This window comes from Heterodontus francisci, unplaced genomic scaffold (assembly GCF_036365525.1).
Source record: "Heterodontus francisci isolate sHetFra1 unplaced genomic scaffold, sHetFra1.hap1 HAP1_SCAFFOLD_61, whole genome shotgun sequence".
In the NCBI taxonomy this organism is placed as follows: domain Eukaryota; kingdom Metazoa; phylum Chordata; class Chondrichthyes; order Heterodontiformes; family Heterodontidae; genus Heterodontus; species Heterodontus francisci.
The window spans coordinates 3,327,515-3,333,349 of record NW_027141441.1 but is presented as its reverse complement, the minus strand read 5'-3'; the positions used below and the strand labels follow the sequence as shown (position 1 = coordinate 3,333,349).

Sequence of the window (5,835 nt, the reverse complement as noted above, 5' to 3'; positions counted from 1 at the left end):
GGGCGGGGTAGGGGGAACCTAGAACCCAGAAAGCTGCCCACTTGCCCCATTTAGATGCTCAATTTGCGGTCATTCCCTGCAGGGGGTTTGTTATTATTGAGCCCCTCCTGGTAAAACAATCCGATAGAAAGAGGGGAGAAAGGAGGGAGCCGGCGTGTTTGCTGGGACCTTGCAGAATTCATTTCAGCAGCAAAAGTCCCGGGTTATATTAACCCGAGTGAAACACGCTGTCAGTGAGAGGAAAACCGAACGGCCCTTTTCATCTTTTCATTGGAAACAAAGTAGAGCCGGAAGTGCGGCGAGCAGAACAGACACACAAGCTCAATGACAGGAGAGCTCGGCCGTCCCTGAGTTTCAGCTCCCGGCTCTTCCATTTCCTCATCCACACTGTCTTTACTGTGGATGTCCAGGGGTTCCTTGTCGGATCTGAGGACTGTATCCATTAAACATTCTGAGTCAGGAGATCCACACACACTCTGTTATCAAGATTTATGGGCAGGAATGTTTCAAAACTTTGTCTATTAAATCATTGTATTATTCACAGAACTAATGAGGCAATCGGTTCATTATTCAGGTCTTGAACTTGGTTTGGGTAGACAGAAAACTGAGAGGTTCAGCACTTTTCAAGTTCTTCACTAATATAACTGATTTTTTTGATGAAGAAACAGAAAAGGTTGATGAAGGGAAAGCAATGGATGTTGTCTATATGGATTTTAAGAAAGCGTTTGAGAAACTACCACATCAAAGGCTGGGTAACAAAACTGAGGCTCCTGGAATAAGAGGGTCTGTGTCTGCTTCGATTAAAAAATGGCTGAAATAACAAAAAAAGTGAGTATTTGGTTGTTTTTCAGAATGGAAGATGGTGAACAGTGATGTCCACAAGGGTCAGTATCAGGACCACCATATATATAAATGAATTGAATATTAGAATCACACAATTGTTACTGCACAGAAGGAGGCCATTTGGCCCATCGTGTATGCACTGACTCTCCAAATGAGCAATTCACCTCATGTCATTCCCTGTCCTCTCCCCATAATCCTGTACATTCTTCCTTTTCAGATAACAGTCTAATTCCCCTTTGAATGCTTCAATTGAACCTGCCTCCATCACATTCTCAGGCAGTTCATACTTTCACCACTCGCTGCATGAAAAAGTTTTTCCTCATCTCGCTTTTGCTTCTTTTAGCTTTAAATCTGTGCCCTCTTGTTCTCGCTCCTTTCACAAGTGGGAACAGTTTCTCCCTATCCACTCTGTCCATTTTGAATACCACTATGAAATCTCCTCTTAGTCTTCGTTTCTCCAAGTAAAACAGTCCTAACTTCTCCAATCTATCTTCATAACTGAAGTTCCTCATCCCTGGAACCATTTTCATGAATTTTTCCCATAATCTCTCCAATGCCTTCACATCTTTCCTAAAGTGTGGCACCCAGAACTGGACGCAGTACTTCAGCTGAGTCTAGTGTCTTGTGCAAGTTCAACATGACCTCCTTGTTCTTGTACTCTATGCATCTATTACTAAAGCTGAGGAAACTGTATGCTTTATTAACAACTCTCTCAACCTATCCTGCCACCTTCAATGACTTATACCCTCAGGACCCTCTGCTCCTGCACCCCCTTTAAAATTGTACCCTTTATTTTATATTGTCTCCCCATGTTCTTCTGACCAAAATTTATCAATTGACATTTCTCGACATTGAACTTCACCTGCCATCTGTCTGCCCTTTCCACCAACTTGTCCATGTCCTTTTGCAGTTCTACACTACCCTCCTCAGAGTTCACAATGCTTCCAATTTTCATAACATCCACAAACTGTGAAATTCTGCCCTGTATACCAAGGTCTAGGTAATTAATATATATCAGGAAAAGCAGGAGTCCCAACACTGACTGCTGGGGAACTCCACTACAAACCTTCCTCGAGCCCGAAAAACATCCATTGATCACTACACTTTGTTTCCTGTCACTCAGCCACTTCCATTTTTTTTAGAGATTCAGCACTGAAACAGGCCCTTCGGCCCACCGAGTCTGTGCCGACCATCAACTACCCATATATACTAATCCTACACTAATCCCATATTCCGACCATATCCCCACCTAAACTAGGGGTAATTTATAATGGCCAATTTATTTACCAACCTGCAAGTCTTTTGGCTTGTGGGAGGAAACCGGAACACCCAGAGAAAACCCATGCAGACACAGGGAGAACTTGCAAACTGCACACAGGCAGTACCCAGAATTGAACCCAGGTCGCTGGAGCTGTGAGGCTGCAGTGCTGCACTGTGCCACTGTGCCATCCATATCCCTGTTACTACTGTCCCTTTTACTCCATGAGTTATAAATTTGCTCACAAGTCTGTTGTGTTGCATTGTATCAAACACCTTTTGAAAGGCAATAAAAGCAAAATACTGCAGATGCTGGAAAACTGAAATAAGTTCACGTTTCAGGTCAGTGACCTTTCAGATGCTGCCAGACCTTTTGAAAGTCCATGTACACCACATCAACAGCATTGCCCTCATCAACCCTCTCTGTTACCTCATCAAAAAAACTCCAGCAGCACAGTTAAACGGGATTTTCCCTTAAGAAATCTATGCTGCCTTTCTTGAATTAACCCACATTTGTCCAAGGGACTATTAATGTTGTCTCGAATTATTCTTTCGAGAAGTTTCCCCACCTTCGAAATTAAACTGACTGGGGAGTGGGACGAGGTGAGTTGCTCTGGCAGAGAGCCAGCACGGGTTCGACAGGCTGAATGGCCTGCTTCTATGCTGTAGCCATTCTATGATTTTATGATTCTAGCAGCAACTGTTGGTGGAGAGGCAGTGATGCAAGAATGTGTTGACAGAAAGGGGAAAGTCTGGGCTGGTGTGTGTTTGCAGCATTTGCAGCTTGTGTTCGGGTTTGTGAATAAAGGTGATTTGGAAGCTGTGTTCCTGATTGAAGTGTTGACTGGAAGCAAGAAGTTGATGTAAATAAAGAGTAAAATGTGTTAACACAAAGCGTTTTGTGATTGTGGGTAGCAGTAAATAATGTGTTGGTGAATTATTTGTGTTAATAAATTCCACTGCGCCCTCTGCTGTAGGCTGCTGTTTATATCCAGCTGTGTATTCATGCTGTGTGTTGGCCAGATAAAATGCTTGTTTCAACACTGTTTATAAAGAAATAGCATTGCACTCAAACAGTCCCAGACATAGCAACACACGTACAAAAGCAAAATACTGCGGATACTGGAAATCTGAAACATAAACAGAAAATGCTTGAAATGCTCAGTAGGTCTGGCAGCATCTGTGCAGAGAGAACAGTTAACATTTCAGGTCTGTTTCGTTAACTCATGTTAACTTTGTTTCTCTCTCCACAGATGCCGCCAGACCTACTGAGCATTTCCAACATTTTCTGTTTTTATTACAGCAACACAGGTGTTGGGAGGCTCAGCCTGGCTACACAATGTTACAAGGACGCTGAGTAACACCATCGACAATGGGACACAGAGAGAAAAACACAGAAACCCAAGAATAGACTATTAGGAAGCAGAAAGTGAGGGACAGACAGAGAGAGAGAGAGAGAATGAGACTGAGATAGAGAAACAGAGCACTTGTCTGAAATAAACACAAGAAATGCTGGAAATACCCAGCAGCTCTGGCAGCATCTGTGGAGAGAGAAACAGAGTTAACGTTTCAGGTAGTGACCCTTCTTCAGAACTGACAAATATTAGAAATGTAAAAGATTTGAAGCAAGTAAAGCAGGTGGGGGTGGGTGGGGGGGGGAGAGATAACAAAAGAGAAGGTGTTGATAGGACAAGGTCACAGAGAATAACTGACCAGAGGTCAGGGAACAAAGGCCAACCGTATGTTAATGGTGTGCTGAAAGACAAAGCATCAGTACAGAGAGGGTGTAAATAGACTGTAAAGCACAGAGCACTCCAAGCACAAGCATTAAAAAAATTAAAAAGCAGAAACAGTAGAAACAAACTAAACACACTAAAAAACCTAAAATAAAATAAGCAAATTAAAAAGAAAAAAAGGAAAAATAACTACACATAAAAAGGAGAGGGCGGGGGGAGTGTGTGGTGGGTGCTGTCATGCTCGGAAATTATTGAATTCAATGTTCAGTACAGGTTTTCCGTGTTATTGTTTTACTTTCTGTTACTCACCATCTCCTGACTGTGACCATTTGCCGTCGTTTTACATCTGCTGGTGGAGAGGAGGCGCTGCAGGAATGGTTTAACAAAGAGGAGAGACTGGGGTGAAACGTGTTTGCAGCTGGTGCAGCTTCTGTTCCTCTGCGCAACAAAGTGGTTTGTGAGACTTGTTGCTGATTGATGTGTTGAGTGGAAGAAAAAAGCTGATTGCAATAAAGCGTTTGAAGAAGCATGATGTGATTGTGGATAAACACTTGATGTTTTCAAAGGAAACAATTTGTGTTCCGACAAAACTTGAACAGCAGAGAATGGTTTCGATCCATCGACCTCTGGGTTATGGGCCCAGCACGCTTCCGCTGCGCCACTCTGCTACCGGATAATTTTAATTTCAATTGCCTATTAGTGAAATATGTTCAGTTCCCCAATTTCTTTTACAAAATAGGATTGTTGTCAGATTGCTCAACAACCCAGACTCAGCAACACACTCGCTGACCGACTCACCCTCACTGTACAATGGCACAAGGACATTGAGTAACAGCACCGACAATCAGGCAGGCAGAGAAAGACACACAGAAAACCAGGAAGAGATTTCAGGACCCAGAAAGGAACAGACAGAGAAAGTTACTGAGCAAACCAGCAAGAGACAGCGAAAGATGGATGATTTATGGAAACGTGTTCTCTGTTAAGATGTCCCCTGTGTTCTTTTAAAGATATTTCCTGCTGTGTAATAGAATATTTTCAGTGTTTTTTGTTTTAAGCTCTCCCTCTTGTCCTGGCCAGTATTTATCCCTCAATTTCACTAAAACAAGTGATTATCTGTTCATTATCACATTGATCTTCGTGGCAAATTGGATGCAGCATTTCCTACAACAGTGACTATGTATTAAACGTCCTTCACTGGCTGTCTGGGTCTTTCGGACAGCATGAGGCTGTGTGTGAGATCCCAGTCCAACCCACATTCCCTGTGTGAGAGCCCAGTCCACCCACATTCCCTGTGTGAGATCCCAGTCCATCCCACATTCCCTGTCTGAGATCACAATGCACCTGTGCACGATAAAAATTTGCTTCTTTTCTTTCTTACTGTATTCGCTGTTGTGTAAAGATGCTCTCTGGTATTATGTAAAATGGTTCCCTGTTGGGTAAGGATCTTCTCAGTTGTGTAAATATGATCCGTCTTGTGTAAAAGTGTTCCCGGTTGTTTAAATATGTTCCCTGCTCTGTAATGTAGAGCTGAGTCTGCACTAATGGAATTGCGACAGTATCTTCCAGTCTGATACTGTATGAGGGCTGGAATATGATCCAAAGCTCAGTCGATACAAATTGAATTGCTATTGTATCTTTCAGTTTCACAATCCGGGTGAGTTTTAAACTGAAATCTCAGTTTGTATCTCAGGTTATACTATCTTTTAGATTCTCTCAATCTGATAACGCACTTTAGACTTAGACTTATATAGAGTCATAGAGTTATACAGTACAGAAACAGGCCCTTCAGCCCATCGTGTCTGTGCTGGCCATCAAGCACCAAAGTATTCTAATCCCATTTTCCTGCACTTGGCCCGCAGCCTTGTATGCTATGACGTTTCAAGTGCTCATCTAAATGCTTCTTAAATGTTGTGAGGGTTCCTACCTCTACCACCCCTTCAGGCAGTGTGTTCAGATTCCAACCACCCTCTGGGTGAAAAACAATTTCCTCAAATTCCCC

General features: G+C 42.8%; 1 non-coding gene across 1 annotated transcript; it reads right to left on the bottom strand.

The window, feature by feature from the left end:
- Nucleotides 1-4,432: 4,432 nt before the first annotated feature.
- trnam-cau (transfer RNA methionine (anticodon CAU)) lies at nt 4,433-4,504 on the bottom strand. The gene has a single exon. It is a non-coding gene; the product is annotated as a tRNA-Met (tRNA).
- Nucleotides 4,505-5,835: the final 1,331 nt, after the last annotated feature.